General features: G+C 44.2%; 1 long non-coding RNA gene across 2 annotated transcripts in view; it reads left to right on the forward strand.

The window, feature by feature from the left end:
* Window positions 1–6898, forward strand: part of LOC108519128 (uncharacterized) — an 18847-nt gene extending 11949 nt beyond the window's left edge. For both annotated transcript variants that reach the window (XR_001882535.1, XR_001882534.1), the window contains exon 3: window positions 6687–6898. This is a non-coding gene — a long non-coding RNA (uncharacterized LOC108519128). The remainder of the gene's footprint in view (window positions 1–6686) is intronic.
* The last annotated feature ends 15613 nt before the right edge of the window (window positions 6899–22511 follow it).

The raw sequence follows: 22511 nt of genomic DNA on the forward strand, positions 1-22511 counted from the left end.
TTTTTTTTGAGACGGAGTCTCGCTCTGTCGCCCAGGCTGGAGTGCAGTGGCCAGATCTCAGCTCACTGCAAACTCCGCCTCCCGGGTTCACGCCATTCCCCTGCCTCAGCCTCCCGAGTAGCTGGGACTATAGGCGCCCACCACCTCGTCCGGCTAGTTTTTTGTATTTTTTAGTAGAGACAGGGTTTCACCATGTTAGCCAGGATGGTCTCGATCTCCTGACCTCGTGATCCACCCATCTCGGCCTCCCAAAGTGCTGGGATTACAGGCTTGAGCCACCGCGCCCGGCCCCAGGATCCGTTTCTTACCTTACTATGTGAGATGCAGAAGGTGAGGTATCATTTTACTGGCATAGATGCCCCAGAGCCAACAGGTGTGGCAGTGACTTCCCGATATCCCAGTTTCATGATCATGGCACTGGCTGAAGCATTCTTGGTGGCCCACTTCTAGCGTGGGGCCATTCCTGGAACATCAGCCTAGACCCTTCTCCTCCAATCCTGGAACAATCTTATAGTCACCTAATTCCCTGTGTCAAAACCCACTCTGCTTAAGTTGGCCAGAGTGACTTCTATTATCTGCAGCTGAACTCTGACTAATAGATGCATGTGACACACAAACAAAATGTCACCTCCTTTAAATAAATCTTTTTCTATTAGTAAGATTGACCATCTTTGTAAGTGTCTATTAGTCATGTGTAATTCAGTCTTGGGGAACTGTCTTTTCTAGTATTTGGAGCTCCTTGTTAAAGGCAGTTCCTTTTCAAAATTGATTCATAAGAAAAACTCTCTTTGAGTTGGGGATACTAATCGTGCAAAGGTATTATTTTGTTTTGTTTGTTTTCCCCTCAGTAGGTCACTTGTCTCTTAAACTTCATGATAAATCCATTTATCATGAAGTCCCAAGAGGGACTTTGTTCATGGTGTTTTTTTGTTTGTTTTGGTGATTTTGTTATTTTTATTTTTAGAGACAGGGTTTTCCTCTGTTGGCTAGGCTGGAGTGCAGTGGTTGGGTCATGGCTCACTGCAGCTGTTACGGGATAGATCCATATCCCAAGAGAAGGTTCTTGGATATCACTCAAGAAAGAATTTGAGGTGAATCCATAAAGCAAGAGCAAGTTTATTAACAAAGTAACGGAATAAAAGAATGGCTATTTCATAGCAGCTTGAGCTGCTTGAATGATAATACTTATAGTTATTTCTTGATTACATGCTAAACAAGTGGTGGATTATTCATGAGTTTTCGAGGAAAGGGGTGGGCAGTTCCTGGAACTGAGAGTTCCTCCCCCTTTCAGACCATATAGGGTAACTTCCTGATGTTGCCATGGCATTCATAAATGGTCATGGTGCTGCTGGGAGTGTCTTTTAGCATGCTAATACATTATAATCAGTATATAATGAGCAGTGAGGACGACCAGAGGTCAGTCTCATCAACATCTTGGTTTTTGTGGGTTTGGGCTGTCTTCTTTACTGCATGCTATTTTATCAGCAAGGTCTTTGTGAACTGTATCTTGTGCCTATCTCCTAGCTCACCCTGTGACTAAGAATGCATAACCTCCTGAGAATGCAGCCTAGTAGGTCTGAGCCTTATTTTACCCAGCTCTTATTCAAGATGGAGTTACTCTGGTTCAAATGCTTCTGACATATTACCCCCCTCCTTTTTACGAGGGAACCCTTAATCCTAAGGGTTGTAGAAGTATGTAGATCCATCTTCTGCAACTTCTTCAGACTGAATAGGGGCGATGATATTCCTGCCTAACTATTAGGATCTCTTGTATTCAGGGTAGAGTACAGCTCAGTCAGAAAGTGTCAGTATGGCAAGGACCATTCATAACTCTTGAGTTCTGACAAAGGGGGATATCTGGAAGATTAGTAAGTGTTCAATTTAAGAAAACATTGAGTAAGCTTATGCTACATTTCTATACAAAGAGTATACCAGCAACATATTCGACAACAGTAAAGTAAAATAAGCAAAATTATCCTAAGTAAACTAAATAAGAAGGCTTTCCAGGAACTGGGCAATTGTTGGAACCAAGCTGATATGGGGGTCTCTAGCCGATTCCAATATGTGCCCAGAATTAGAATATTGATCCAGATTTTTACATTACCCATCCCTCTTGTTTCTTCTGAGCTGCAGCCAGAGATCACTGATTGGTTCACAGGAATAAGCAGGGTCAGTCTAAATTGCAGAAAAAAACTCAAAAACAACTAATGAGACTAGAATTTAATAACAGGTGTACCATCGTTTTGAAACGTAATTTTCTGTCTCCAGTCCTCATTTTAATTTAAAACAAATCATAATTATGACAGATTTGGTTTATTATACCTGGCCTGATTATTTGCATAAAGTGCAGCAAGAATGATTATTTTTCACATAGACTTTTTAAATTGGCTTTGGTGGAACTTGGTTCCATAAAAGAATCTCAGATAAGACATTTTTAAAGCTGAGGCCAGCCATGGGTTGGTAGCAGATACCTATGAGTTTGGGTAAATTCCTCTCCTTAAGAGATTTCAAGATAACTTGGGGCTCTTGGGCCTGTCAGAAAGTGACCTTCTTTGGTCAGGAATCCTGTACAGTGACTGTGTAGGCAAGGTATGAGGCCAGTCTTCCCAAGGGGCTTTTATTGTCTCTATAAGTCAAGTTTGATTCCTTAAAGGAAAGCATCTCATTACAGTCAAAGCCTTGGTAAAATAACCAGTGTCTCCAATTGTGTCCATGCAGATAACTATATTGCCATAAATTAAGAATATGCAGTTTCCAAATTCTGGAGAAATCAGGTAGAGAGAAGCAAATATACTCCAAATTTTGTTCACAGGGGTATGCTTTACTCAATTATCAAAAGTTGTAAATAGCTCAAAATAAAAGGTTTTTTTGGCTGTGTAAAAGAACAGCAAAAAGTCTAAAAGATTGGTTCAGACTTCTATTAGTTTAGTTCATGCAGTTAATTCCTGTTCTGTTTGATGCTCATGAACATTTCAGCTCTCTAGGAGAGTCCTGAAAGATTTTCTCTATTCTAATGTCACAAAGTCCAAAGTTATCAGAAACCTGCATTCAAGAGCATCTGTCAAAGTCCTATAGCTGATTAAGGGTCACCTTTTAAAGAGGATCAAAACAAGATAACAATTGCCTGTGGATGACAAAAAGTTTTAGGACAGCCGCTATTATAGCCACAATTGGCTGGGAATTGTGGTTACTTCTATGGCATACAATAATTTTGCATAACAATTATAACTATTAATAGCATACACTAAGTCATATCATGATTATAGGAGTTTCCCATAATTTTAGAACATATACCAATAACTTAGTTATACCAATACAGCCCAAGGAAAGCCACTCAACCATTTCATATTCAACCATGCTTCCTATATGATTTTTATACCAAATAAGCCAAATAAGTCATTTTTGGACTTCAGGAGACCGAATACCTAAAAGATTAATTAGGAGGTCAGAAGAAGACATAATTTATAATTTGATTTTGGGAATTTTGTGAAAGATCAAAGGTTTAAAACATTTGATATTATAAAATCAAATCCCAGGTCACCTAAGTCATTAGCCAAAACAGTAACTCAAAATTTTTTAAAAGACAAAACCTTTGCTCATTAATAGAGGGAAGATTTAGCTTTCCAGACAATCTGTCTCTTTCCTTTCCCTTCTTTTGTCTACAGTTTATTCAAAAGGCAAACAAAATCTTTTTTTTTTTTTAATATAACATGAAAATCAGCTGGGTGCAGTGGCTCACACATGTAATCCCAGCACTTTGGGAGGCTGAGGCAAGTGGATCTCCTCAGGTCAGAAGTTTGAGACCAGCCTGACCAACATAGTGAAACCCCGTCTCTACTAACAATACAAAAAAATTAGCCAGGCGTCATGGCGAGCGCCTGTAATCCCAGCTACTCAGGAGGCTGAGGCAGGAGAATCACTCGAACCCAGGCAGCAGAGGTTGCAGTGAGCCGAGATTGCACCACTGCACTCCAGCCTGGGTAACAGAGTGAGACTGTGTCTCAAAAAAAAAAAAAAAAAAAAAAAAAATCTTGTTTAAGAGAGAAAGCCAGATTTTACCCTTTGCATTAGTGTACTATTGATGTCAAACTCAATTCTTAATAAAACCTGCTGGGCATAGTGGCTCACGTCTGTAATCCCAGCACTTTGGGAGGCTGAGGCAGGCGGATCATGAGGTCAGGAGTTCGAGACCAGCCTGATCAACATGGTGAAACCTCGTCTCTACTAAAAATACAAAAATTAGCCAGGGGCGGTGGCACACGCTTATAATCCCAGCTACTCAGGAGGCTATGGCAGGAGAATTGCTTGAACCCAGGAGGCAGAGGTTACAGTGAGCCGAGATTGCACCACTGCACTCCAGCCTGGGTGACAGAGCGAGACTCCGTCTCAAACAAAACAAAACAAAAACAAACACAAAAAAACCCTTATAGACCAATCAATCAGTTTGACTATAAGGCAAGATTCTCATAAACCTTTTATAACCCTTTACAAATTTTTGCTAAAGAGAAGATCAGTGCTCTAAGAAAACCTTGTTGTGCTTTTATTCCAATGTTCAATTTACAGAAAAACTGAAGAATGTCTGATATGGTTTAGCTGTGTCCCCACCCAAATCTCATCTTGAATTGTAGCTCCCATAATTCCCATGTGTTGTGGGAAGGACCCAGTGGGAGATAATTGAATCATGGGAGTGATTTCCCCCATACTGTTCTCATGGAAGTGAGTAAGTCTCACAAGATCTGATGGTTTCATGAGGGGTTTCCCTTTCCACTTGACTTTTCATTTGCTCTTTGCCTGCCACCATGTAAGATGTACCTTTTGCCTTCCACCATCATTGTGAGACGTCCCCAGTCACATGGAACTCTGAGTCCATTAAACCTCTTTTTCCTTTTTTTTTTTTTGAAACAGAGTCTTGCTCTCTTGCCAGGCTGGAGTGCAGTGGTGCAGTCTTGGCTCACTGTAACCTCCGCCTCCTGGGTTCAAGCAGTTCTCCTGCCCCAGCCTCCCAAGTAGCTGGGACTACAGGCACACACCAGCATACCCAGCTAACTTTTGTGTTTTTAGTAGAGATGGGGTTTCACCATGTTGGCCAGGATGGTCTTGATCTCTTGATCTTATGATCCTCCCGCCTCAGCCTCCCAAAGTGCTGCGATTACAGGTGTGAGCCACCACACCCGGCCCTCTTTTTCTTTATAAATTACCCAGTCTTGGATATGTCTTTATCAGCAGCATGAAAATGGACTAAAATGATACCCCATTCACTTTAGCCAATATGTTCACACAGAATATTTTTTACAAGATTAATCTTCCACAGACCTTTCACAATTTGCTCAAACTTTCAGCTTTTTCCTATATAACTTAAAACAATCCTTTAATTCTTTAATTTAGGCAAAAAAAAAAAAAAAAATTCCACATTCCCATGCCTTCTTATAACCTTTTATCAAAACACTTTTACTTTCCTTACATACCTTGCATGTAAAACCGTTTTCCAGTAGTCTCAAGTACATGTTATACTGTTAACTCTTAGGAACTTTTAATTTTGGTGAAAACCTGGTAAGTAAGGGTCAGATACAAAAAAGTTCCTCTTCAAAGGTTTGGCTTGTTCAGCATCCTTGTTCTTTGTTCCCTACCTCCAAGGCCAGACTAACTTCCTTATCCTTTGTGCCTCCCTGTCTTGGTTCCAGTAAACAACTTACCCACCAGTCCTTATCTACAAAGCCCACATCTGATACCCACTCTGTAAATTACCCCTCCCGTTGCAATGGCTCTTCCCACTAAAACTGCCCTTCCTGCCAGTGTAACTACATTCCTGCACCTTTCAAGCTAGCCAATCGGGTCCAGCTTAGATTGTGCGGTCCAACTCTCCAGCCAGTAGAGGCAGGACGCAGTAGCAGGGACAAGCTGTGTTAGGAATAAAAACCCCCTTCCCTCCTTTGTTCCGTGTCCTCTCATGGCTACCAGACCTGCGAGCAGCACCCCTTCTGCAAAAGTAACTTTGCTTTGCTGAGAAATATTTTGTTCAAGTGCTTGTTTTCTTTGTGACCCCGAGCTTTACTTCCAACAGTAAGCAGTTTTAATTATGTACTAGGTATGGAGCCTAGGACACTAGACAGAAGTGCATATAGGGTCTGACTTCAGCATAACCAGGGGACATGGCTAACTCCACCAAATGTCCCAAGGCCTTACCTAGAATCAAAGGCTCCAAAGTAGGTAAGTGAAACTTTTTCAAAAATCAAAGAAGCCGTTTATGACCTTAAAGTGTTTAGCAAACCTAATATCTGACCTGCCTAATTTAGACCAAATGTCTATTTTGTAGACATTCTTATTTTACCAATAATCTTTAAAACTATCTTTATTTCCCAAAGATTACTTAAGTCACGTGAACTAAGAGGCCTTACATTTTTACTTTTCTGACAACATATTTTATTTAAGTCAATTAATCAGAGCTTTTTCATATAAACATTACACATGCAACACATATAAATACACAGACAGACAGAAGAAGATCCAGTAGTTGTAAGATTTTTTATTGCCAGTTTCTTAATTGGATTATGGGCTTCTGGGTCCTGTCCCCTCGATGGCAGAAACTAAGAGAAAGTACTGCCACGTGATTACAAGGTTGAGCTCCCAAGGACATAAAACAAAATGAGAGGGAAACCTCATCCAGTTTTTTTGTTTGTTTGTTTCAGGGACCTCCCACCAGGAGTTAATATTAGGCCTCTGAGCCCAAGCTAAGCCATCATATCCCCAGTGACCTGCACGTAGACATCCAGATGGCCTGAAGCAACTGAAGATCCACAGAAGCGAAAAGAGCCTTAACTGATGACCTTCCACCATTGTGATTTGTTTCTGCCCCACCCTAACTGATCAAAGTACTTTGTAATCTCCCCCACCCTTAAGAAGTTTCTTTATAATTCTCCTCGAGAATGTACTTTGTGAGATCCACCGCCTACCCCCAAAACATTGCTCTTAACTCCACCGCCTATCCCAAAACCTATAAGAACTAATGATAATCCCACCACCCTTTGCTGAGTCTGTTTTTGGACTCAGCCCGCCTGCACCTAGGTGAAATAAACAGCCATGTTGCTCACACAAAGCCCGTTTGGTGGTCTCTTCACATGGATGCGTGAGACAGTTTCAACATGTGATCTCTGGACAAGATGATCGCCCTGGAAAATATAGGAAAGGGAAAGGAAAGAAAAAGAAAAAAAGCATTGCCTGCGGCAGGGTGGAGAAGATGAAGAGCTCAGGGAGGCCAGAGAAAGACCTACCCATTGCAGCAACACTGACTCAAAAATTCAGGCAGCCCCTTGTCATCCTGAAGGGATCAGCTCTCAAGTTTCCCCCTTTAGGGAGAAAAAAGCTCCCCATGTCCCATGATCCTCTACATGCTTAATCCTGCCACCCACATCCATCAGCAAAGAGTGCAAAGCAAATTAACCCAAAGAGAATAGCAGTTAATACCTCATAGTGCCAAATCCATTTTTAACCAAGAGAGACTTGACTGAGAGGGATCTCTGACTCCCTCAATCTTAGGAAGGATTCTAACCTTCCTAAATTGGGCCTCAAACCCAAGTTTGGTCAAGCATTCTTGCCTTTTATTAAGAGGGGTCTTTAACCCTCTCTGTCTTAGGAGAGACTCTAACTCCCTTAAGTTGGGCTTCTAACCCAATCTCATCCTTTACCCAGGTAAAATGTACCCCACCACTTACCCAAAGTCAGCCAATTGGTGTTGCAGTCTATTTCCTTTGGGTCAGGGGTCTCCTCAATATCGTCCTTTCGTGGTTCACCAGGAGTATATTACTGGAAAGGGGTCCCAATCAGACTCCAAGAGAGGGTGCTTGGACCTCGCACAAGGAAGACTTCAAGCCAAATCCAGAGTGAAGTGAGAGCAAAGCAGCAGCTTGGGCTGCTCAACTGATAATACTTATAGTTATATATTGATTATATGCTAAACAAGGGGTGGCTTATTCATGAGTTTTCTGGGAAAGGGGTGGGCAATTCCTAGAGTAATGGAGATCACTTCCGTCACCATCTAGGTTTGGGTGGATTTGGGCTGGCTTCTTCACATCAGGTCTTTTGCTGAATTATTTGGGAGTGTTGTTCCAAAACTAAACAGGACTGGGACTGGGGTGCGGGGCATATTTTCTCTCCTTTCCTTGTCTTGCACAAGGGACACAGCCTCATTTCCAGGACATTAGAGGGTAGCCCATGCAGAGGGCCTTTCCCACCCCGATTCTGCCACTTCTTTAATTTTCTGTATTCCTCTCTCCGCAGACTTCACACTGAGACTCTCACTTCCCTCTTTTTTCTCTTCATTCATTCATTCTTTCATTCAAAACACATTTACCAAGCTCCTGAGCACTGACCCAAGAGAAAAAGATAGACACATCCTCGTTTCATGAAATTTATTCCAGGAGGGGAAAAGGACAGAAACAAGCAATTGCAGAAAAACAATAGTACATATCTACTAAGTCCCTGTTTGTCACCAAACTAAGGCACATCAAGGTTAATTAACTTGCCCCAAGGACACAGCTCTAAGGATTTCAACCAGGGCCACTGGTCAGAGATCATGCTGTTGGCCACCAATCTATGCTCACTTCCTGCTTACCACAAATATAGGAGTAGGACTCCATGCCATTTTTCAGCTAGCGTAGAATGTTTCATACTGTAAATTTTCTGTGTGGGGTGGAGAGATGTTCTCCCTACAAAATGAAGTTCATAAGAAATGCAGTCAGGGCCAGGCGCGATGTTTCACCCCTGTAATCCCATCACTTTGGGAGGCCGAGGTGGGTGGATCACGAGGTCAGGAGATCGAGACCATCCTGGCTAACACAGTGAAACCCTGTCTCTACTAAAAATACAAAACAAAAAAAATTATCCAGCCATGGTGGCAGGCACCTGTAGTCCCCGCTACTTTGGAGGCTGGGGCAGGAGAATGGCGTGAACCTGGCAGTGAGCTGAGATCATGCCACTGCACTCCAGCCTGGGTGACAGAGTGAGACTCAGTCTCAAAAAAAAAAGAAAAGAAAAGAAAAGAAATGCAGTCAGAAGCCTGTAATCCCAGCACTTTGGGAGGCCGAGACGGGCGGATCACGAGGTCAGGAGATCGAGACCATCCTGGCTAACACGGTGAAACCCCGTCTCTACTAAAAAATACAAAAAAACTAGCCGGGCAAGGTGGCGGGCGCCTGTAGTCCCAGCTACTCGGGAGGCTGAGGCAGGAGAATGGCATAAACCCGGGAGGCAGAGCTTGCAGTGAGCTGAGATCCGGCCACTGCACTCCAGCCCGGGCAACAGAGCAAGACTCCATCTCAAAAAAAAAAAAAAAAAGGAAATGCAGTCAGAAATTTTTATGAAAAGGAGGATTTTGAATTCCTCACATATCCAAGAAGGGCATTTTGAGGGGAAAAGTAATGCTTCTGGTACTGGGATGCGTTGGAATTAGATCTTCCTGAAGAGGGCCAGCCCATCCTTACATTATTAGCAGGCAAGGGTCAGATTTAATTAGCACCAAGCCTTGGTTAATTTATCTTTCAGAGTATAAGACTGATTCACTGGCTCCATTTGACATTTGGAGTTGGATATCCAGTGGTGGGGTTACTTGTCTGGAATCGGACTCCTCAACAACCTCACCACACTCGGGACTGCGGAGACTGCTCTGTGCTCTCAAGCAACTACTGCCCTAAGGTGGGCAGGGGCCTGGGAAGTGGAGGAGAGGAGGGAGCAACAGGAACTCCATACACAGCATTTTTCTTTGCCTCCATCCAGGGCTGCTTTCACCGTGATCAGTGGTGAGTGTCCGCTTGGGAAGGGGCTCAAGCCCATCCTTACCCTGAGCCTTTGAGAGCAACTGGCTTGGTCCCAACATATGCTTCCCTCGAGGCCTAAGACCTGGGCTGGGTAGGGGCACAGTAGGCATGGGACAGAGATAGAATGTTACAGGAGAACAGAACCATGGAGATTAGAGACCCACACAAGGTCATTAACTTTAAAAGCTGTGGTCCGTGCAGATTTGGGGGCATTCTGAAAGTAGCCCATAAACCGCTATAGGACAGAAGGCAGGGCTCTGAACTACCATGTGTCACCTATCAGGCACAGCACTTTTGGTTTTACATGCTCTGTTTCTGGGAAGGATAGTGATGGCCATAGGTCTGTGCACCTAGTGCCTCCACGTTGCCACTGAGATGTCAGCTGGAGTCATAGGAAATGGGGAAGGAGTTGCCACAGATGCCCTCCTGTAGGAATCTCAGTCCACCAGCTTCATCCCACTCCCAACACACCGCTTGGCTCAACCTTCTAAATTGTCAGTATGAAGGCACATGTCCCTGATGGAGTCTGTACTGTACCCACATTGTCAGAAAAGGGGCACAGTGTACGATAGGAGATAAGGGACTGCACTTCTGGTATCTGGGCCTCAGTTGGTTTGTTTCAAAATGCAGCAGTAGGATTAGGTCACTCTCGGGGGTCCCCAGCGCTAGGTTATATCTGACTGGGTGGCACAGTTTCATGCTGGCCTCATGCTCTTCACAGAGGTCTCCTGGCTCAGGCTCCTGGCTCCAGCAGGTACAGGCTCAGGCCCACCTATTTCCAGAGTTCACTGCCTGTGCCCTGCCTGTTGGCCCCAGAGCTCTCACAGCCTGAGTTAAGTTTCATTTCTCCGGGTGCTCCTCCCTTGCTGTCCCAGGGCCCAATCAATAATGTCCTTCTCCCCAACACACCCTTGCTGGGCCTTCCCACCTCTACAGCGGGGCCAGCTGGGGCAGGACAGCAGAGACAATCCTTTTTTGTTGTTTTTAATTTGGATAAAATACACATAAAATTTACCATCTGGATAATTTTTAATGGTACAATTCAGTAAAATTATGTACGTATATATTGTGCAACCATCACTGCCATCCATTTCCAGAACTCTTAATCTTGTAAAATTGATACTCTGTACCCCTTAAACAACAACTCCCCATTCCATACTCTCCCCAGCCCCTAGCAGCCACCATTCTACTTTCTGTCTCCATGGCTATATCTGTTCCAGGTACCTTATATCATTGGGATCATACAGCATTTGTCTTTTTGTGACAAACGTATTTCACTTAGCAGAATGTCTTCCAGGTGTATCCTTGCTATAGAATATGTCAGAATTTCCTTTCTTGCGAAGGCTGAATAATTGTATATATTTTGTTTATTCATTTTTCTATTGATGGATGCTTGAGTTGCTTCCATCTCTTAGCTATTGTGAATAATGCTGCTATGAACATGGGTGTATAAATATCTCTTCAAGACTGTGCTTTCCATTACTTAGGGCATTTATCCAAAAGTGGGTGTATGGGATTATAGAATTCTATTTTTAATTTTTTGACAAACTGTCATATTGTTTTTCATAGCAGCTGTACCATTTTACATTTCCACCAACAGTGCACAAGGGTTGCAATTTCTCTACATCCTTCCCAACACGTGTTGCTTTCAGATTTTTTGACTGTAGCCATCCTAATGTATGTAAGTTGATTTTGATTTTCATTTCTCTAATGATGAATGATGTTAACCATCTTTTCATATGCTGGTTGGCTGTTTGTATATCTTCTTTGAGAAATATCTATTTGAGTGTTTTTGGCCATTTTTAATTGAGTTTTGTTGTTGTTGTTGAGTTGTAGTTCTGGATATTAACTTCTTATCAGGTAAGTGATTTATAGATATTTTCTCCCATTTTGCAGGTTGCCTTTTCACTCTGTTGATGGTGTCATTTGATGCACAAAGGCACACTTAAAAAAAATTTAGAGACAAGATCTCACTCTGTTGCCCAGGCTGGAGTGCAGTGTCATGATCATAGCTCACTGCAGCCTAGATTCCTAGGCTCAAGCAATACTCCAGTTTCAGCCTCACAAGTAGCTGGGACTGCAGGTATATGTGACAGCACTTGGCTGATTTTTAGAGAATTTTTTAGAGATGAGGGTCTTGCTATGTTGCCCAGGCTGGTCTGGAACTCCTGACCTCAAGTGATCGTCTTGTCTTAGCCTCCCAAGTAACTGGGATTACAGGTGCCAGCCACCATTCTGAGCCTTAGGCATACTCTTTATCCATACATCTTTTTATGAAATACTCAGTGTCTACTTGATCTCCGGTTTGGGCCTAGCATTAAGGGAGGCAGCAATGAATGACTCCTGACTCATGTTAGTCAGTTTTACATTTCTATAAAGGAATACCTGAAGCCGGGTAATTCATAAAGAAAAGAGGTTTATTGGGCATGGTTCTGCAGGTTTTACAAGCATCGCACCAACATCTGCTCAGCTTCTGGTAAGGCCTCAGGATGCTTTTATTCATGGCAGAAATTGAAGGGGGAGCAAGTGTGTCATATGGCAAGAGAGGGAGCAGGAGTCAACCAGCTCTTGCATGAACACACAGAGTGAGAATTCATTCATTACCATGGGGAGGGCACCAAACCACAATGAGGGATTTTCCCCCATGACCCAAGCACCTCCCACCAGGCTCCACCACCACCATTGAAGATGACATTTCAACATGAGATTGAAGGGGATTTGGAGGGGACAAACATCCAAACTATAGCAGTCCTTGACTTTAGAGAGCTCTGAATCCAGCAGAGGAGACAGAGAACAACATTGCATTGTGGGAAATTCTGTGGCAAAAGGAATATAGTGGACTCACATTTGAGAGCATAGGTGGGGGTGTAGTTGGTCAGGCGAGACTGGGAATGTGTGATCAGGGAAGTCTTCCTGGAGAATATATAAGCTGGTGAGGTCCTGAAAATTTTCCTGGATCTGGTATGCAAAGGATCAGAGGCCTAAAAGAGCAGGGAATGACTTCTATTTGTCCCCCAGGAGAGAAGCATAGCTGGATATTGGCAGCAAGAAGTTTAGGGAGAGGCAGAAGCCAGTTCATGGAGGACTTGCTTATCCTATGGGCCATACAAGGCTGTTGAGGGGTTTTAAGCAGATGGATAGGTCAACACCATGACTTTTCCCTGTACCACAGCAGCCAATAACTACGTCTCCATTCCGTGTTTTATATTCCTGATGCTTGAGTTGCTTCCATCTCTTAGCTATTGTGAATAATGCTGCTACGAACAAGGGTGTATAAATATCTCCTCAAGACTATGCTTTCAGCCGGGCGTGGTGGCTCACACCTGTAATCCCAGTACTTTGGGAGGCCAAGGTGGGTGGATCATGAGGTCAGGGGTTTGAGACCAGCTTGACCAACATGGTGAAACCTCATCTCTACTAAAAACACAAAAATTAGCCGGGCGTGGTCACACATGTCTGTAATCCCAGCTACTCAGGAGGCTGAGGCAGGAGAATCGCTTGAACCTGGGAGGCAGAGGTTGCAGTAAGCAGAGATCGCACCACTGCACTCCAGCCTGGGCGACAGACCGAGACTCTGTCTCAAAAAAAAAAAAAAAAAAAAAAAAAAAAAAAAAAAAAAACCCTCAATACTTAGGGTATTTACCCAAAAGTGAGTTGATGGGATTATATGATAATTCTATTTTAATGTTTTATAGTCCCAGGAGGGATGCAGAGTCCTTTATTAATGCAGCCTTGTCCAAACCAGATCCTGAATAAAGTCAAAACTCAACCAACAGGTGGAAGTCCAAGAATCTGAGTGGAGACTCACCGAGGCGAAGGGGCCAACCATGGGAACGGAGAGTGGATGGGGTTCAGGTGGATATTGCACATAATTCTGGGGGCTGCTGGTCCTTCTGAGGTGAGCTGCTCTCAGCTTCCACCAAGTACAAACCATGCAACCCTAGATGAGTCATTTGAGCAGAGTCAGAGCCTGGGATTCCTCCCCGTCTAAAGCGGGGCCCATGGTATCCTTGGGGACTTTTGCAGGGAGTATGTCAGCTGAGCTGTGTCTCATTCCTCAAAATTATTTGACAAACGCTGGTAGCCCATCCACTGAGTCAGAAGCTTTTGAGCTACTATAAAGCAATGTCCTCCAATGCAATGGCCAAAACTAAAGAAAATCGTAATGTTTCTCTGTCACCTGCACCACATTTCAAGTGCTAAACATGGCTACCCTAGTAGACAGTACAGAAAACAAGTGTGGCTATGATTGCAGATGGCACTGCTGTGGAGATTTTGGGGAGCCCTAGAGGACCCCCGCATGCTGCTGCAGGGCCCTCAGGGCCTCCATCCCCTCACCTCTCTGGAAAAGCAGCTCTGATATTGTCTTCTGTCGACTCTGTGCTTGGAGAGATTATATTTTCCTTGCCAAAAGGGAAAGTGTGAAGACTGCTGTTTGCTTCAATGGATTTATTTTACATTAGGGGAACAGAGGCGCAGGGAGGGCCAGTGAGCTCTCGATGATGTCTGTGAAACAGGCATAAACAAGCCTGGGATTCAGGTTCTCCTGGGAGCCGGTCCACTGGCCGCTTTCCACGTTGACTGCCCTTGTTTTGGGATCCCATACCTGCTCTGAGTCTTTCCAGAGAGCACAGCAGACCCCTCCTCCTCATCATCGCCACAGGAAGATGTCAGGGAGGTCTGGGGGATTCTGTCCCATGGGGCCAACCCCAAATCTCCACTTCCCGCAGTTGTGGCTGTGGGGACTGTGCCCGTGGAGCTCGGTGCCGTGGGCTTCACCTCAGTAGGAATCGCCGCATCCTTCATAGCAGCCAAAATGACATCTACAGCGGCCACTGCCAATGGGGGCGGAGTTGCCGCGGGCAGTCTGGTGGCTACTCTGCAGTCAGTGGGTGAGTGTTCTGGACAGGATGACCAGAGCCAGGAGATGATCCAGCCCTGAGGCTGAACCCCAGGGAGGCCTCTTCTCTCCCTGTAGGTCTGTGATCCTCTGCCTCCTGGGCCCTTTGTCTTTCTCTCACTGTCCCCTCTTCTGGTTGGAGGTGGGACCAGGGGTGCAGCCTCGGAGATCTGTGTTCCTGGTGAACCCTACAAAACCCAGGCATGTCCCTCCCCTCTCTGGGCCTTTGGAAGATAAGGAGCCTGCCATTTCTCAGAGGGTCTACCCTGTTGCTGGGATTCCCCATGAGTTATTGCCTCCTCTCTGGCCACTGGCCTGCAGCAATCCCTCCCAAAGCAGAAATCCTAGGGTTTTAGGAAGCAGAGGTGGGGAACAGGGTTGGGCTGCCTGGGCCTCAGGCCTCTGGAGGGACCCAGGGTCTCTGGCCTCCAACCCCCTGTTAGGAGCTGCTACCCCTCCCTGTGCCCTGTGCTCACCCTCTCTTCTCCCGCAGAGGCAGCTGGGCTCTCCGTGACATCCAAAGTTATCCTGGGCTCTGCTGGGACAGCTCTTGGGGCCTGGCTGGGTTCACCCCTTCCACACCCCCAGCTGAACACTGCACTGAGGCAGGGAGGTGGCTGTCTTGGTGGAGATGACTCTCCTGGGCCTCTGGATGACAGTTTTCCAAAGGACAAGTCCCCTACTCCCAAAATTCTTCAAGGAAGCATGAAAAATAAAGATGCTGGTGATCTCCTAGTGTCAGTTCTCTGTTCTTGTGGTCAGGATAGGGTACATCTCTGCTGCAGGAGTGCTGAACAGGAAGGGACTCAAGATGAAGGAGCGTGGGATGTTCGTGACCAGAGCCAGGTCTAGCCCCAGGCTTTCCACTCACTCTGTCGTCCTGAGCAGGTCATGTCTGTCCTTTGAGCCTCAGTTCGCTGCTCTTCAGATGGGAGAGTCAGGCAGAGTCAGCATTATAGGATGGTGTGGCTCTTGGGTCATTGCTTGAGCCATTGACCCTCAATTATGAAGCCCTTCGTCCTCACGCATGACTGATCCCTTCCTTTCCCACCTAGGACTCAGCGTGTGGCTGTATGATTACTCTGAAGTTCAGCAACACTGCATTTGCCTGGCCTGTGAGCCTTCTCCATGCAGGTAGAGAAGTTTCATTCCTTCAGGGAGCTCTGTCCCTCTCAGCACAGAGTCCAAGCTCCTCAGTCCCCAGGTGGACTGAGCAGAGCCTGTGAGGATGGACAATGGGCTGGGGCTCCTGAGAAGCAGGCCAATGCAGAACATCCATTTCCAGAGACCTACTATGTGCCTGGCCCCAGATCAGGTGCCAGCTGTCCTAGGCACACTGACCTGGCATCTACCACCGGGCACCTGCCTGGCCGTGAGGATAAGTAAACCACACTTGACTTCTGGAAGGCCTGTTTAGACTCAGCCTCTGACCTCAACGTCAGTCCCACTCTGGGCAATTTGACCTTCACACTTATTTTTCCTTTACAGCTGCATTCCCACAGGACTCTCCCTGGGATGCTGGCTGAGCTGACTCCCACAGCTCCCAACGGGCCTCAAGGCTCCATCCCACGTGATCGCCCTGGCTACAGAGGATCACAGAGGTCCACCTCTGCCCAGGGTGCACAATGTTGGGGAAGCCAGTCCTTAACCAGTGATGTTAAGGGACTGGGGGTAAATTACAGAAATGACCACATTCTCTGCCCTTTCAGCATGGCTGTACAGCTCCTCCCATCAAGAGGTAGGGATTTCTTTTCCCTCCCTTTGAATCTCTTCTGGCCTGGGGAGTTGCTCTGGCCTGGCAGATAGAACACAGTGGAAGTGATGGCGTGCTAATCTTGAGCCTGGTCCCTAAGAAACCTTGCAGCCTTCTGCTGTACCTCCCGGACCCCGTCACCGCCATGAGAACAAGCCAGGCTGGGCAAGCACACAAAGTTCATTCATTCCAGACAAGACCCCAGACATGACAGCAGCCCAGCCAAGTTCTGCAAAGCCGACCTGCAGCTGACTGCAGATGGGTGAGGGGCCCAGCTGAGACCAGAAGAACCACCTGCCTAGATTGCTGACCCACAGAATCATGAGCTACATAACTTTTTTAAGCCACTAAATTGTGTGGTCACTTTTTATCCAGCCATAGGTGATTGACAACATGAGACAATGTGTACAATCACTGAAGAGGATCAGGCTATATGGCTTGTAGGACAGAGAAGGAAGTGATTGATTCTCATTGTAGCAACCTGGGAAGACTTCCTGGAGTAAGTGCTGTTTTACCTAAGGATTATGGAGTTGTAAGTACCAGAAACTTGATCGCAACTTGCTCAGAGTTCAAGGGACTTCATTGCTTTATGAAATGGAAAGGTCCAAAGGTAAAGTATGCTTCAGGCAGGGTTTGATTCAGCAACATGGATACCAAAGACCTGTCTTTTCTATTCTTCGTTTCTGAGGCATCGGCTTCATCCTGTGGCTGCCAGCTCTTGTGGTTACAAGACAGCTGTTAGCAAGTTCTGGAAGCTACCTTCTTTATTCATATCTCCCAGAAAGAACATTTTTTCATGTACTTTTTCCTGAAAAGCAAAGAAACATCTTTCCCAAATACCTCTAGTAAATGTTCATGCTGCAATCTTAAATGGAGTCATTTACTCATTCCTAAAACCCTTTAGTTAGGCCCAAAGGATGGGTGGGGTGTGATGACTGGTTTAAGTCCACCTGGGCTCACCTTTAGACAGTGCAAGGAGAGCCCATGCCTCTGATACACTCATAGGTCAGGGCAGGGGCTCCTATACCTGAAAGAGGAGGTTTCTGTTTCAAAGAAGAGAGGGGGGTAAGAGACACTGAGTGCCCACACACAGTGTCCTGTACAGACAGCATGGGCATTGTTCTCAGGGAAGACAGTGCCTCAAGGATCCCTGGGGGAAACCAAAGTGGGCTCCCACCAGGTTCACTGCTTTCTCTGTCTTGTTATCCTCACCACTGCAGCCATTAAGGAAGAGCACACCAGACCCGAAGGCAAGTAGACAGTAGGTTACTGTCTTTTTATTTTTAACTTTACAGTATGGGATTATATTATTTTCTAATGAAAACCAGCATTTTATTACATTTTAATTACTTAAGAGATCTTGAAGTAGCTTCGACTCTTAAAAATCTGAATTCCAATAGGTAAGGCTAAAGCCCCCTTGGCTCTGATAAGCATCCTTGGCCCTCGTTATAGCCCCTGCTCCCACTCTCAGAAGTAAAGCACTGCTGCAATTTCTTACGTTCCTTTCCAGGGACCCCCCTTTTATACTGTGATAAAAATTCATAAAATTTACCATCTTGACCATTTTTTTAAGTACAGTTCAGCAATGTTAGGTATATATTCACTTTGTTGTGAAACATCTCCAGAATTTTTTCATCTTGCAAAACTGAAACTCTGTTCCCATTAAACGGCTCCGCTCTACCCCTCCCCCCGCCCCTGGTAACCACCATTCTACTTTCTGTCTTTGTGAATTTGACTACTCTAGGTACCACTTATTGGTGGAATTATATAGTATTTGCCATGTGTGTGTGTATGTGTGTGTAGAGATGGCTTTTTTTCTCCATGTTGCCCAAACTGATCTCAAATTCCTGGGCTCAGCTGATCCACCCACCTTGGGCTCCCAAAGCACTGGGATTACAGGTGCGAGCCACCATGCCTGGCCAAAACTATATAGTATTAACCTTTTTGTGACTGGCTTATTTCACTTAGTATAATGTTCTCATCCATGATGCAGCATGTGACAGAATATCCTTCCTCTTTAAGGCTGAATGACATTCCATTGGATGTATAGATCACATTTTGTTGATCCATTCACCCATCAGTGGACACTTGGGCTGCTTCCACCTCTTGGCTGTTGTGCATAGTGCTGCTATGTATGTGGGTATGCAAATATCTCTTTAAGATCCAGTGTCTTAGGCCGTTTGCACTGCTGTAACAAAATACCATAGACTAGGTAGCTTATAAAACAGAAATTTATTTCCCACAGTTCTAGAAGCTGGGAAGTCCAAGATTAAGAAGTGTCAGCCCCTTTGGTGTCTGGTCAGGTCCCTTCCCTGGTTTGTAAATGTTGCTTTCCTGGTTTGTAAATGGTGCTTTCTCTGTGTCCTCATCATGGTAGTGGGCTAAGGCAGCTCTCTGGAGGCCTCTTCTATAAAGGCACTAATCCCATTCATTAGGGCTCTGCTCTCCTGATTTAGTCACCTCCCAAAAGTTTCATCTCCCAATACCATCACCTTTGGGGTTATGATTTTAACAAATTTGGCGGGGGCATAGCATTCAGACCATAGCACCCTGCTTTCAATTCTTTGGGGTATATACCCAGAGGTGGGGTTCCCGGATCATATAGTAGTTCTCTTAATTTTTAAAGGAACTTCCATACTGTTTTCCATAGCAGCTACTCCATCTTACAATCCCACCAACAATGTACAACGGTTCCAATTATATAAGGGCCAACACTTTTTATTTTCTGGTTTTTTGATAGCAGCCATCCTAATGGTTGTGAGGTGGTATCTCATTGTGGCTTTGATCTGCATTTCCCTAATGATTAGTGATCTTAACTTTTCATGTACTTTTTGGACATTTGTATATCATATCAGTTCATTTTGCACTGCTGTAAAGGCATACCTGAGACTGGAGACTGAGTACTTATAAAGAAAAGCGGTGTGTTTGGCTCATGGTTCTGCAGGGAGCATGGCACTGATATCTGCTCGGCTTCTGGAGTGGCCTCAGGAAACTTGTACTCACAACGGAAGGCAAGGGGAGCTGACATCACACGGTGCGAGAGCAAGAGGAAGGCAGGAGGTGCCAGGGTCTTTTCTGCAGTCAGATCTTGCAGTAACTAATAGAGCGAGAGCTAACTCATTACTGTGAGAACAGCGCCAAGCATCCCCATGACCCTAACACCCACGACTAGGCCTCATCTCAAACACTGGAGGTTACATTTTAACATGAGATTTGGAGGGGGCAAATATTTAAACTATAGCATAGATCATCTTTGGAGAAATGCCCATTTAAGTCTTTTGCCCGTTTTATTGATATATTACTTATTATTGTTATTATTTCAGATGGAGTTTCACTCTTCTTGCCCAGGCTGAATGCAATGGCGCAATCTCGGTTCACTTCAACCTCTGCCTCCCAGCTTCAAGCGATTCTCCTGCTCCAGCTTCCCAAGTAGCTGGGATTACAGGCACACACCACCATGCCTTGCTAATTTTTTATAGTTTTAGTAGAGACAGAGTTTCACCATGTTGGTCAGGCTAGTCTTGAATTCCTGACCTCAGGTGATCCGCCTGCCTCAGCTTCCCAAAGTGGTGAGATTACAGGCGTGAGCCACCACTCCCGCTTTTGCTCGTTTTAAAATTGGGTTATTTGATTTTTTGTTGTTGAGTTGTAGCGTTTTTTTGTATACTCCGAATACTCACTCTTCATTGCCAAGTCCAATGTCATGAATAATTTCCCCTATGTTTTCTTCTAGGAGTTTCGTAGTTTTATGGCTCACATTTGGGCAATTAGTTCTCCATGCCCTTTTAAAGTTATTTCTGTGGATAGTTGATAGAAGAGATACATAGGTATCTCCATAGAAAATATTTTTGTGTAGTTCTGTTATATGCATTTTTATTGCTATGATTTTGTTTAACCTAATACATACTGTTCTGATGTTGGCTTTTTTATATTTTATAAGTCTTTATAAATTATTTTTAATTGCTGCTTAGTATTCTATGGTAATGATCCGCCACATTTTATTTTGTCTTTTCCCTTTTAATGGTACTCGTGTAGCTGGTTGCTAAAGGAACATTTCCTACTTTGGAGGAATTACTTTTCTTCTCATTATTATACTTTTAAGTTCTAGGGTACATGTGCACAACATGCAGGTTTGTTACATAGGTATACATGTACCATGTTGGTTTGCTGCACCTATCAACTCGTCATTTACATTAGGTATTTCTCCTAATGCTCTCCCTCACTCAGCCCCCTGCCTGCAACAGGCCCAGTGTGTGATGTTCCCCTCCCTGTGTCCATGTGTTCTCATTATTCAATTCCCACTTATGAGTGAGAACATGCGGTGTTCGATTTTCTGTACTTGTGATATTTTGCTGAGAATGATGGTTTCCAGCTTCATCCATGTCTCTGCAAAGGACAAGAACTCATCCTTTTTTATGGCTGCATAGTATTCCATGGTGTATATGAGCCACATTTTCTTTATCCAGTCTATCATTGATGGGCACTTGGGTTGGTTCCAAGTCTTTGCTATTGTGAATAGTGCCGCAATAAACATACGTGTGCATGTGTTTTTATAGTAATATGATTTTATAATCCTTTGGGTATATACCCAGTAATGGGATTGCTGGGTCAAATGGTATTTCTAGTTCTAGATCCTTGAGGAATCACCACATTGTCTTCCACAATGGTTGAACTAATTTACACTCCCACCAATGGTGTAAAAGCGTTCCTATTTCTCCACATCCTCTCCAGCATCTATTGTTTCCTCACTTTTTAATGATTGCCATTCTAACTGGTGTGAGATGGTATCTCATTGTGGTTTTGATTTGCATTTCTCTGATGGCTAGTGATGATGCGCGTTTTTTCATATGTCTGTTGGCTGCATAAATGTCTTCTTTTGAGAGGTGTCTGTTCATATCCTTTGCCCACTTTTTGATGGGATTATTGTTTTTTTTTCTTATAAATTGATTTAAGCTCTTTGTAGATTCTGGATATTAGCCCTTTGTCAGATGGATAGATTGCAAAAATTTTCTCCCATTCTGTAGGTTGCCTGTTCACTCTGATGATAGTTTCTTTTGCTGTGCAGAGGCCCTTTAGTTTCATTAGATCTGATTTGTCTATTTTGGCTTTTGTGGCCATTGCTTTTCATGTTTTAGTCATGAAGTCTTTGCCCATGCCTATGTCCTGAATGGTATTGCCTAGGATTTCTTCTAGGGTTTTTATGGTTTTAGGTCTTACATTTAAGTCTTTAATTCATCTTAAGTTAGTTTTTGCATAAGCTGTAAGGAAGGGATCCAGTTTCAGCTTTCTGCATGTGGCTAGCCAGTTTTCCCAGCACCATTTATTAAATAGGGAATCCTTTCCCTATTGCTTGTTTTTGTCAGGTTTGTCAAAGATCAGATGATTGTAGATGTGTGGTGTTATTTCTGAGGTCTCTGTTCTGTTCCACTGGTCTATATATCTGTTTTGGTACCAGTACCGTGCTGTTTTGGTTACTGTAGCCTTGTAGTATAGTTTGAAGTCAGGTAGCCTGATGCCTCCAGCTTTGTTCTTTTTGCTTAGGATTTTCATGGCAATGTGGGCTCTTTTTTGGTTCCTTATGAACTTTAAAGTAGTTTTTTTTCCAATTCTGTGAAGAAAGTCATTGGTAGCTTGATGGGGATGGCATTGAATCTATAAATTACCTTGGGCAGTATGGCCATTTTCATGATATTGATTCTTCCTATCCATGAGCATGAAATGTTCTTCCATTTCTTTGTGTCCTCTCTTATTTCATTGAGCAGTGGTTTGTAGCTCTCCTTGAAAAGGTCCTTCACATCCCTTGTAAGTTGGATTCCTAAGTATTTTATTCTCTTTGTAGTAATTGTGAATGCGAATTCACTCATGATTTGGTTCTCTGTTTGTCTGTTCTTGTACAGGAATGCTTGTGATTTTTGCACATTGATTTTTGTATCCTGAGACTTTGCTGGAGGAGATTTTGGGCTGAGATGATGGGGTATGTAAACATACAATCGTGTCATCTGCAAACAGAGACAATTTGACTTCCTCTTTTCCTAATTGAATACCCTTT

This window comes from Rhinopithecus bieti, unplaced genomic scaffold (genome assembly GCF_001698545.2).
Source record: "Rhinopithecus bieti isolate Rb0 unplaced genomic scaffold, ASM169854v2 scaffold_41913, whole genome shotgun sequence".
Lineage (NCBI taxonomy): Eukaryota > Metazoa > Chordata > Mammalia > Primates > Cercopithecidae > Rhinopithecus > Rhinopithecus bieti.